Source organism: Poecilia mexicana, unplaced genomic scaffold (assembly GCF_051168715.1).
Source record: "Poecilia mexicana isolate PSO_F unplaced genomic scaffold, ASM5116871v1 scaffold_7, whole genome shotgun sequence".
Taxonomy (NCBI): domain Eukaryota; kingdom Metazoa; phylum Chordata; class Actinopteri; order Cyprinodontiformes; family Poeciliidae; genus Poecilia; species Poecilia mexicana.
Window position 1 is genome coordinate 3,313,915 of NW_028263376.1, and position 12,750 is coordinate 3,326,664.

Consider the following 12,750-nt stretch of genomic DNA (forward strand, 5'->3'; position numbering starts at 1 on the left):
AATGTATTATTTTCTTTCGCCTTCATTGTTCTGCATTATTATTGACTTATCCCGTAAAACACCATACAGTTCAATTAAAAATACTTCTATAACTCAGAAAGAAATTAACTTAATCAGATTTCATAATAATTGAGATAATCTGTGTGTTATTTCAGTTTCTATAGAAACAGCAGTCTTAGTTTTGAGAAAAACATAAGAAGCAGAAGGTATTTGTTGTCTTTTATGGTGCAACAATCAAAACTTCCCATTGACATTAATTCTCCAGTATTTTAAGATTTTCAGGTAAAGTGCATTATAAATAAAATATTATTATTAATATAATATTCTAACATCACCACATTCAGTTAGAAATTACATGTTTGTGAATGTGATGGATTTCATCCTAGAACAATCACAGAGGTAACCTGTAGGGGGAGCTGTTGTCTTTAATTTGCAGGAATGCGTTTTTAGTTTCTGTTCTCCTTTTTCTTTTTTCTTTTTCACTTTTTGTCTTCAGATTCAAGGTTTTGCAAGAGTTCAGTGGTGTAACTGTTTTAAAAAAAACTAATTAACTTGAGTGTCTGTGAGTCGGAGGAGATATGTTTTTGTGGAGTCAAGTCATGATTCAGTTTGCTGGGTTTTTTTTTTTTTTTTTTTTGCTCCAGCCAAATCGCACGTTGGAGTGTTTTGTACTGACACAAATTGCTTCTCGGGTTTGCATTTGTAATTTCCATGGTGATGCTCGCTCTGCCTCACTCCTCCCTTCTTATCCTCACCTATTACCTCCCTGTTTCTTTTCCATCTCTTCCTCTACACTGTGTTCTGCCTTCCTCATCTTTTTGCTTTTCTGTCTTTCTTTCTCTCAGCTTCCCCCTCCCTCCCTCCTTACCACCTCCATCTCCTTCTGTCTTTTTTATTCTGTTTTCTATCCCAGCCCATCATTCTCTCCTTTCTGCCCTGGAGACAGTATTATCAGCGAAGTGCACGCGGTAAATTGCACCCTGAGAGTTTCCTGGGGTTGCAGATAGGAGTGGGGCAGCCTTGGAATTGTAGTTGTGGAAAGGGGAGAGCTTGTTGTACATACCAGTTGCTGCCTTCATGCGACTCTCTCGCTCCCCTACTTCCACCCCAACCCTCTGTGTTAAGACGTGCTGTAGTGCTCGTCTTATCTTCACTCCAACATACTCCTACTTCTAATAGAAAGCCTGCTGGAGGGACGGCGTGAGCAGAATGACCGGTTGTGCGGGACTGGACGTCCTTATGCTAAGAGCTCCTTGTAATTACTTTGTCCGGTGCCATGAATGCATATATGACATGCGGGTAGATTTTCTTTCTTTCATATTTTTAACTCATTATTTATGAAGCCGGTAGCAGATCAGAAAGCATTTGTCCTCTGGAGATCCAGTCTCACAAATCGGATCCTTTAAATCCAAGACAAACTCAAGAAAGTAGAATTTTGTTTTCTCTTCCAGAGTTTCAAGAACAAAATTGTATCATTATGTTGTTTCAAATCCTGATTTTGAAGTTCAGGATGGTCTTGGGTTATAATCTGCACAGAACCTTTTTCCATGTGTGCTGTATGAGAACAACAGGACAGAACCGATGAAGACTTCTTAATAGTTCTGCACTTGAGTTTTTGTGAAATATGAAATGTCTTGCTCAGAAGAAATTTGTCTGTCTGTGAGTGGTATTTATTAATTTGTTTGTTGTTTTCTTATCTCTTTAGAAGAGTTATGTCTTTAAAATTACAACACATCTAGGAAGTATGCAGTGCTTCCCTTTTTCCACATTTTATGTACATGCTATAAACTGTTTCCTCAAAATTGTAAAAAAAAAAAAAATCTACACATAAATATAGCCTCACCTATGAAGTTTTATTTTAGTGATGTGTAACTTTGAGTGCTGAATCCATGAAACATGCTGGAGCAAATCCACTCATGAGAGAAGGCTTCAGACTTTTACATGAGAAGTGTCAGTCAGACTTTTCTGTCCAGTTTCCAAAGTGTGTTCAGAGTTTTATTAGCCTGTCATGGGCCAGTTACTTGTCTCAAGGTTTACCACGGTTTTAAGAACTTGCTATCTTAAAAACCTTAAAAATGTTCTGTCATGTAGTTCCTGTGGTTTAAAGACCCTTTAATAAAATCCTAGAGAAAGTTTTGGAGCTTGGAGTAGTCACCGATCTGTTCCCTGTCTTGGCCCACTTGCACTCATTTCTCATTCACACGAAAAGCAGCTGTCTTCTTCGAAAGTTATGTGCTGAGAGCTAAATTATACTGCTTACTTCTGTTATTGTCATCACACTCCTTTAAAGGTAAAGTTGGGATTCTGAAATCCTAGCAGGATCCAGGCTAGCTAGCAAAGCCTGACTAATTAGCCTGCTAATGTTAGCTTTCAGTGTTGCTCTGTGAGCAGCAGCACTAACAGTCAGCTGTTATAGTTAGCCACAGAAACTGGACATTTTACTCAAGGTTATCATATCTCATGGCTAACATTAGCAAGTATTGCAACAACTAGCACTATAAGCTAAAGAGAATGGCCTTTATGTGTTCCCTAGAAAATGTGGGCAACTTATGCTGAGATCCCCTAAAGGCTGCCAACATTTCATTTTTTTTTTTTTTTTTAATTTTATTTTAAGTTTTCAAAGTTTAGAACATACAGTTAAAAAGACAAAACAAAGCCCAGATGCACAGGTCAAAGCATAAAACATTGCGGTTGACATATATACCCACACAGCACATATACTTAGTCACATACAAGGGTACACATGCATAGGGGGACGACAGAGGGGAGAGACCATAGAAGGATTTGATCAGCTTAGTCTGATCTTCGAAAAGTGTTCCAAGAAGGGAGTCCAGTAACATAAGAAAGTGTCTTTAGAGCCTTTCTGAAGTCTCTCCATTTGTATCATGGACATCATGTCCGTCACCCACAGGTGGAAGGAAGGAGGAGCAGAGAACCTCCAGTTTCTTAAGATTAGTCTCTTGGCAATAATCAGTCCCAGATCCAATGGCTGCCGCATTGCAGCAGGTACAGACCCGGGCACCCGAGGGCATCCAAAGATTATAAGTCCTGGTTCAGGTTGTAAGAGAGTCTTATATGCCTTGGAATACCAATCAAATATTTTTGACCAAAGACCAGTTAGCAAAAAGTTAACTTTTTGGTCTTTTTGGACAAGACCAAAAAGCATGAGACTGTGCCTTCAGACATGTTACACCTGTCACACATTGGAGAGACAGAGGGGTAAATCTTGTGCAATCTGACCTTTGAATAGTGTAACCGATGTGTGATTTTAAACTGAATGGTAACACTTTATTTGAAGGGGGTTGAATAAGACTGACATGACACTTTCATAAACATGACATAACACCTGTCATGAACATGAATAAGTCTTTATGAATATTTATGACTGTTGTCATAAAGCGTCATTCGGTAAATTATGACACTTTTAATATAAAGTTGACATTATTCAAAATGTCTTTGTTATGACAACTTGACATTAACCAGGAAATCATTACTGTTTAAACTTTACCTTTAATAACATAAAGTTACCTAATTTTTAAAGTGCAATCAATAATACTTTTATAACAAATTTATATCAATAATGATTTCTTGGTTAATGTCAAGTTGTCATAACAAAGACATTTTGAATTATGTCAACTTTGTATTAAAAGTGTCATAATTTACCGAATGACGCTTTATGACAACAGTCATGAATATTCATGAAGGCTTTTTCATGTTCATGACATGTGTTTATGACAGTGTCATGTCAGTCTTATTCAACCCCCTTCAAATAATGTGTTACCAACTGAATTAACTGATGCCTGCTGTTTATTGAACAAGAGCTGATTTTTAGAAAGGCACCTGTTCCACAAGGGTTCAGGGATTGTTAACCCCAACTCCTTTCCCCAGGCCTCCCTCATTTTTGTGGTGTGTGCCACCATTCGGTCACCAAATAAATGTATAATTCTTGTAATAAGATGTCTTGCGTCGGGGGGACTCCCTAGGATGTCAACAATGCCGTGCTCAATTGGAAGAGTGTCGAGGTTCTGAATCTTTGATTTCACGTAATGCCTGACCTGCAAATATTGGAAGAAGTGTGAATGGGGCAGATTATCTTTTTCTTTCAGTAGGCTGAATGATGCAAACTTGTTGCCAATATACAAGTCCTTAATTGACACCAACCCCCTTTCCTTCCAGTCGTGATGAGCTTTATCCTGCCAAGGAGGCAGAAAACTGTGGCTAAAACATAACGGCGTCTGTACAGATGTATTTGGTAATGCAAGGAAACTTCTGATCTGATTTAGGATTCTGACTCCATGTTTTAACACAAAGCTCAGGTTTCGGTAGGCTTCCAGCTTTTCAAGGCAGGCAAGCAACATGGCTGGTAGGGAGGAATTATTCACCAGTTTGGATTCCATCTTGACCCACAAGGGAGTATCAATCGCTGGGTTGTCTGGGAACCCCTGCTGCCAGAAGGTTAGTGCTCTGATGTTGGCAGCCCAATAATAGTGTTTGAATACAGGTAGGCTCAGCCCTCCTTCCTCCCTCGGCTTCTGTAAATGTACTCTAGAAATCCTAGCATTTTTCCCATTCCATATGTAGGATTGAATGATCGAGTCCAGTTCTTTAAAGAAGGCTGCTGTAAGATGGGTAGGAAGATTTTGACATAAATACAAGAACCTAGGTAGGGAGATCATTTTAACTGAATTAATGTGTCCAATCATTGACAGGGGCAAAGTTTTCCAGTACTCAATGTTTTGCTTTAATCCTGATATAAACTTTGCAAAATTTAGTTTAAATATAAGTTTTGGGTCTTTCGGTACAGTAAGGCCTAAGTAAGTAACATGGCTCTCAACCACTTTGAATGGGACTTTTTGTAGAAATCCTAATGGGTACGAATTGGATAAAGGCATCAATTCACTCTTTGACCAATTGATTGTATATCCAGAGATTTTACTAAAAGATGTAATCAAGCTGAGGAGGAAGGGGACAGATTTTACTGTGTCATGTAAATATAATATCACATCAGCTTATAAACTGATGACTGTTTCAACACCACCGACTCGAAGGCCTTCAAAATGCGGGTGCACCCTTATCGCCACAGCAAGTGGCTCCAGCGCAATAGCAAAAAGCGCTGGAGACAGCGGGCAGCCCTGTTGAACTGAGCGCTGCAGGCGAAACGGAGCTGACCGATCATTATTTGTCAGGATGAAGCAAATGGGTTCTTGATATATCAGTTGCACCCAGGAGATGAAAGTCTCGCCGAAACCAAATCTGCGCAATGATTCAAACATATACGGCCATTCGACCTGGTCAAAAGCTTTATGTGCATCAAGGGCCAGAATAGAGGCATTAATGTTTCTATGGTCGAGGTATACTGTATTAAGTAATCGTCTTACATTGAAAAAAGACAGTCTGCCAGGGATAAACCCAGTCTGACCAGGATGTATAATGGATGTTAAGCATTTGTTCAGTCTAGTGGCCAAGATTTTTATGATTATCTTGCGATCAACATTTTGCAGTGCAATCGGGCGAAAGCTAGCTGGATCTGTTTTATCCCTCCCCTTTTTAAGAAAAAGAGAGATGTTAGCCTCGTAAAGAGTTTTGGGCAGTTTTCCATCCTTTTTTGAAGCAGACATCATTCTAAACAAGAGTGGTGCAAGAAGGTCACAGAATTTCTTATAGAAATCCGAACCAAAACCGTCCGGCCCGGCAGCTTTGCCAGATGGAAGGGATTTTATAGCTTCTCTGACCTCTTGAAGCGTCAAGTCAGACTCAAGGTAGTCTCTGTCCGGTGTTCTGTCAGATAGCCATACGCTGTCAGGATAGCACACATGCAGTCAGTACGCATGCCCGCGCATGCGCATTAAGAAGTCCGACCGTCAGTGGAGTTGTCAGTTCAGCATACGCAACAAGTTATGACGAAAATAAGTCATTAAATTGTTTATAATATGACATAATATGATAACTAGATAAATATACATGCGTTGTCATGGTTTCAAAGTGTATTTAAAGCAGGTCTGGCTGCAGCTGCAGTCAATTACAACACAGGCCCGTGTAAAACTCATTAACCTACTTAACCGCTAAGTCAGGATGCCATATAACTGTTAATAACAAAGTGTATGATGATCTACGTCATGATTCTATGTTGCTGATTAAATAAAATCATATGGTAATGACAACGTATACATGTCTGAGCTAAGCGTATGACTATCTGACAACGTATGCTGATCTGACAGATATAGCCATCAGTTTGTCATACGCGTATGACGATCTGACAACGCATGGCTATCTGACAGAACACCGGCTTATTCAGTTTAGGCAGCGGGAGGGATTCGAAAAAATTGTTAAAATCGGATTGTGTTGCATTATTCTCGGACGAATACAGCGTGGCGTAGATATTCTGCGCTCCTTGTGTGTTTACAACGCTATTCAGCAGTAAGCTTAACTCCACTGGAATGAACACTTGAATCAGGATACAGGTTCTTTACGTCTGCTTTATTCCGGTGTCCCAAGCACTCGTACAACATGGAGTAAACTGTAACATAAATAAAACAGCTGCATTTACTATGAGTACAAAAGAGTTCAAACGAAAAACACATTCTTAACAAATAAGACACTAAATAAAATCTACTCTTAAATATTAAATGAAAACTTACAGACGGTGATGTCGATGGCGTAAACAAAAGGCTGATTGCAACCGATTCACCTCCTCACGTGTGACAGTAAAAAACAAAACGAAACTTAACGACTTCCTACGGAGCCCCCCAGGGGACATGGGGATTTTTTTTTCTTTTGCGTTCCCTCGCAATACTTTTGCGTTCCCTCGCAAAACTTTTGCGTTCCCTCGCAAAAGGTTTTGCGTTCCCTCGCAAAACTTTTGCGTTCCCTCGCAAAAGGTTTTGCGTTCCCTCCCAAAACTTTTGCGTTCCCTCGCAAAAGGTTTTGCGTTCCCTCGCAAAAGGTTTTGCGTTCCCTCGCAATAATCTACTGATCAGTTCATGCGGCATAATTGATACTATAAGCCTTTTTTACGGTGGAAGCCGTACTTTCTGCTTTAATACAAGCTTATAAGGTTTTTCCATGGACTATTGAGTTATTATCGCGGGGTAATAAGTCATCTGATTGCTTCTCCATTGTGTTCGTGTCTGAATGGTTTAAAGTGCTGCTTTCTGTGCCGTTCCATCTGAGCCTTAACAGACATAAACATGCAGTAAATAAATCGATTTTTCAATCAGTTTTTTGCACCAAAGCGTTAATAATAATAAACACGTTTTATATTATAAAACACAGCAAACTAATGGTGGTAGACGGCCGCACTGGATTAACTCGGGGATTCTCATCTGTCCGTGTATCAATCAACTCCTAACCTCTTCTTTGTTCTGTCACAATTATCGATTTTTTTTAATTCGAGGTCAGTCCTCGCTCCAAACTTTGCGAGGACTGACCCCCCAGCTCACCCGCTGCCTCATACACACACACACACACACACACAGCCAGCAGCGTCACCTTCCCATTCATACTTCATGACAGTCACTCCCACATCGACACGCCCACCACCAGGTGTCAAAGCCGCTGCTCCTGTCATATCAATAATTACTTATTTCATTCATATTGCTCTTATAGAGCCTCAGTGAAAACGTGTTTATTATTATTAACGCTTTGGTGCAAAAAACTGATTGAAAATCGATTTATTTACTGCATGTTTATGTCTGTTAAGGCTCAGATGGAACGGCACTGGAAGCAGCCCTTTAAACAATTCAGACTACGAACACAATAGAGACACAATCAGATGACTGATTACCCCGCGACAATAACTCAATAGCCCATGGAAAAACCTTATAAGCTTGTATTAAAGCAGAAAGTACGGCTTCCACCGTAAAAAAGGCTTATAGTATCAATTATGCCGCATGAACTGATCAGTAGATTATTGCGAGGGAACGCAAAACCTTTTGCGAGGGAACGCAAAACCTTTTGCGAGGGAACGCAAAAGTATTGCGAGGGAACGCAAAAGAAAAAAAATTCCCCATGTCCCCTGGGGGGCTCCGTAACTTCCTGTCCTAGACCTAGCTTGACCTTCAAAATAAAAGCCTTATTACTCTTAACATAAAATTAAAGGGCATAACAGTAGAACTCTCTAAATCTGCGATTTATGTCAGCAGGATTGGTTAAGAGTGTGCCGGTTTTTGACTTAATGCTATAGATTGACCTTGTGGCTTGGCCACCCTTCAGTTGTAGCGCTAACAGTTTACCAGGCTTATCTCCGAGCTCAAAATTCTTTTGTCGTAGTTTCCAAAGCAGATTACTAACCTGGCTGCTCATAATTCCATTATATTCATATCTGAGTTTAAGTATTTCCTTATAGTCATCGGGTGATTCAGAGATTTGGTACTTCCTTTCCAAATTGGAGAGGGCACAGATTATTTCAGACAGACGTTTCTCTCTCTCTTTTTTAAGGGCTGAAGTGTAGGAGATTATTTCGCCATGCAAAACTGTCTTTAATGCTTCCCATAAGATGGAATCTGACACTTGGCCATTATCGTTTATTTCTATAAAGTCCTTTAATTTAGAGGTTATGTTTTTAATAAAGTTATCATCATTGAGAAAATTTACGTTAAGTCGCCAGGAGTAAGCCTGCCTGGGAAGGGAGAGATTTAAAGACATAGCTAGGGGGCAATGATCAGAAATCAGAATGTTATGATATTTAGAATCAGCAATTTGAGAGACGAGATTGTTACTTATTAGAAAATAATCGATCCTGCTGTAAGATTTATGCACATGAGCGTAAAATGAGTAGTCTCTACTTGTAGGATGTTGAGCCCTCCAAATATCAACCATATTCCTAGATTTGAGAAGATTATTTAGAAGTTTGGTGGGTGCCAGTTCTGATGCTGGTCGTTTAGATGATCTGTCAAGAAAGGGATCAAGATAACAGTTCAAATCCCCTGCTATTATTACCTATATGCTATTATTATCTGGAAGTAGGTCAAAAACTTTTCTAAAAAAAATTATGATCATCTGGGTTTGGCCCATATACATTAAGGAGAGTTAATGGTTTCGAGTTTATGGTGCCAGTTACCATCACGTACCTGCCCATTGGGTCACTGACGACAGACGATGTCTGAAATGGGACATTCTTTCTCAATAATATGGCCACACCACGAGCATGTGAGGTGAAAGGTGACTGGTATATTTGAGACACCAAGCTACACTTCAGTCTATGTTGTGCATCTTTTCTAATATGGGTCTCTTGTAGAAAAATAATGTCTGCAGCTAAGGACTTAAGGTGTTGAAAAACTATTCCCCTCTTTATTGCAGTACCAAGACCTTTTACATTCCACGAGATCGGTTGGCTGCCAACATTTCTAAATCCAGCATGTTTCATAAGTAATCACTGTGCAGTAGACCCAATTTAAAGGCTATGTGGGAACTTTAGACATGACTCATTAAGTCTCGAGAGCTAATCCTAAATTTGCAAGTAGATATTTTGACAGTGTTTAGAGCAAGCTAAACTGCTGAGTCTAAATGGGGTTCTAACTTGGACATCATTGTATGATGTTAACATGTCCCACATAAACAAAACTAATTTTGTAGAGCCACAATAGCCACAATAATTCAAAAGAAAAATTGATGGTGTAATAGTGAAAAATGATGATGTTTTTACATACCGCTGGATGAAAACAATTCTCATTTTAAATTTGCGTCATTAACTATTTTAGCTGTAGAACAGGCAGCAAACTCACAACAGGCAGTTTATTAGTTTGACCATATTCAACATTCAGTCTGTTTTCAAAAAATGAAATAAAGTGTTTCCTGTCCAGGATAAATCATAATTTCATAAAAGGAACAACATTTTCTCACAAACCAGATATTTGCAAAATGAAAAATACATATAAGTTGTTTTAAATATACATTATTATTATAGCAATTATGAAATACCCTGCTCATGTAGGAAAGATAATCTGAAATAAGTAAGTCATTAATTTCAATTCTAGCTCATTTCACAGTTTTTTGTTTTTTTGTTTTTTTATTATTTAGTATTTTTTGTCCTGGCTCAGACAAGCTTACACCTAAACTTGTGATAAATACCTTAAAATATATGTCAAGAAAAAGACGTCTTTGGACCATGTAGTCAACATTAAGACATATTTACTCTGTCAACATTCAAATTTGAATGTGGCAAACACATTCAGTGAAACAGGGAACAGTTTCAGTAAGACTGACCATATGGGAAGATTGGAAACACAAGCTTCCAGTAAATGATTGAGCATTTACTATATAACTGGGTGGAAGAAGGATGTAAGGATGAAAAAGATGTGACTGAACATTTTGTGAAGAGTTGGAATGAAGAATATAGAGGAGGCAAGAATGAATGGGATTGAAAGAGCAGATGATGCACTTTTCCTCAAAAGAAGGGAATGAACCAGTGGATGAATAAGAAGTCTTTAAAAGTGATTTAACATTTCCCGAAGGATCACGGGGAGGTGAAGAGATTGGCAACAACGGGCCTGAAAAGGGAAGGGAGTACCTATTTGTAATGTTTCTTTAGGCAATTGGATTTCGAAAGGAAGAGGGTATTGCTATATGATTAAAAGGAAATTTGCAAGATGATTAAACATTTTGCACCATTAGGAGTTGCTGGAAAAGACTGACAGGAAGGAAGGGGGAGAAGGAGACGGATTGATGGAGCAAAATCTGAAGCATCAGACAAATAACATGAAAAGGATGAAAGGAAAGAGACTGACTGAATAAAATGACAGATGGTATAACTGCCAGAGAAACCCAGAAAGTTAGCTTCCACTTATTAACAGATGTGGATGAGGGAGCAAAATTGAATATTATTAAATATTATATAAATTTAAAACACCTCTTTTTAAAATGTCTGTGGGATGTAATCAAAAATGTAAATCTCTGGTAAGGCTTTAATTAGACTCTATATTTCTTCCCATCTAAAATGGCTAAGATTTGGCATATGTATGTCACATCTGGTGCACACGGTGAGAACATTACTTGAGATTTTCTCTGTTTAAGAGTCAGACATTTAGTCTTGATGTGGTCCTAACTGTTGAATTCAGAGTGAACATCATGTTAATCTGAAGCCTTCAGAATTATGATTGGAATTAGGTGTCTGGTAAGGGATTAAAAAAGATCTCAAAAGAATTTGATCCAGATCTGTTTTTGTCTTTTTCTTGTTTTGTAGTAAGCAAACTCTTTCTACATGTTTCCACTTACAGATTTCCAGTCTGTCAGTGTAGTCTTAAGACATTGATGATGAAAGTTATCAAAAGCTTTTTGAATGATCACAGCAGGCGGGTGTGACCAAGCCTCAACATCTGACTTCTCACCATGGAAGATGAAACTTCAAAAACTTCCACACACAAGGTTGTAGCTGACAAACCTGTCAAGATGAAGTTGAGTTATGATTGACTGGGCCGGGTGGGCACACTGAATTTTGATATCTCACCATTCCCATATGGTTGGCTCTAAACATGATGCCATTTGCAACAAACCGAATAAGAATATTTGTCAACCTACAGTCAGATCAGATCAATTGGACTGCACTATAGCTTGAATCAACTGTGCCGCTTAGAATATTTATTATTGAGTATTGTGGATACGATGTACCTTCCTGATGCATCAGATCCACACCAAGCCTATATAGTAACTTGATGACATTGCCCGTATGCAGGGTTTAAGTAAAAAAAAAAAATCACATATTTCTGTGGTGACAGTCTGTATATGTTTTGAACCATTTAATAGATGATAATTTCAAATTACCTATTCCAAATACTACATGGGGTCTTCAATAATCCTTCACCACAGAATAGCAGGCGATTACAACTTCCTTCAGAAAGGTTGAACTGAACATAATTTCAAAGTCTTGTTTTAATTGCCGCCTAGTGGCTAAATGCATGAACAGCATGTAAGGCTCACTAAATGAGTAGAAGGGCAATGAGGAAAATTCATGGTAGTGAGAAGGCCTGAGAGGCATCTAGAGCAGGAGCTCCTCAGTGCTGCTTGACTTGTTTATGACTTTTGTTCAGTGAATAAAACTGGGTTAATTTTTGTTGTCAACTGAATTTAAAATTCTTTAGATTCAGTTGAATGTTGAATGGACAGAATCTTAATACCATATTTTATTTTATCCACATGACATTCTGTCAATAAAATGTTTTTTGGGTAAGAAACTTAAGAAAGGGATTACGTAGCAAAGATTTGAATTCACCCAGAGTAAGATCCCTTGTTACTTCACTGTTTTTTTTTTGTACTTCCTTATGAAATTGAAAAGCAGAGCAAACAGAGTTTACCCTTGAGTGCTTGAATAAAAATGAGAGGTGAAGGGAGAGAGAAAATGTTCAGGTGACTCAGTTCTTTCCGTCCCTTTGTGGATGTGTGCTGCTCTGAGTCACAAGTCAGAGAGCCAGACAATGATGCGAGGCATGTGCTATTTACTGGCTTCCTCCCTTCTCTCCATCACTTCCTCCTGTCTTTTGTTGTGTTCGCGTTGAACCGCCTGATCCTTTCATTCCTCTGTCCTTTTCTGCATCATGAGCCAAGGACCTCTCCCACCGCGCGGCTCCCAGAATGCTCTTTGTTAATCGCAAATTTTTTGTAGATTAATTTCAGAATGAGAGCAGGAAATAAGAGAATGAGAAGAAAGGAGGGAAGCCGAAGAGAAGAACTAAGAAGGATTTTCTCTTTTTTTCCAGTGTGGTAATGGCCTTTTGGTGCCTGTTGAAAGCAAAAGAAGGTTATAAGTCATATTAGCAT

At 38.8% G+C, this 12,750-nt stretch overlaps 1 protein-coding gene across 2 annotated transcripts in view; it reads left to right on the forward strand.

Moving 5' to 3' along the window:
• The window catches only part of LOC106906934 (MICOS complex subunit mic25a-like), a 101,355-nt gene that overhangs the window by 6,060 nt on the left and 82,545 nt on the right, over positions 1–12,750 (forward strand). The window lies entirely within an intron of this gene.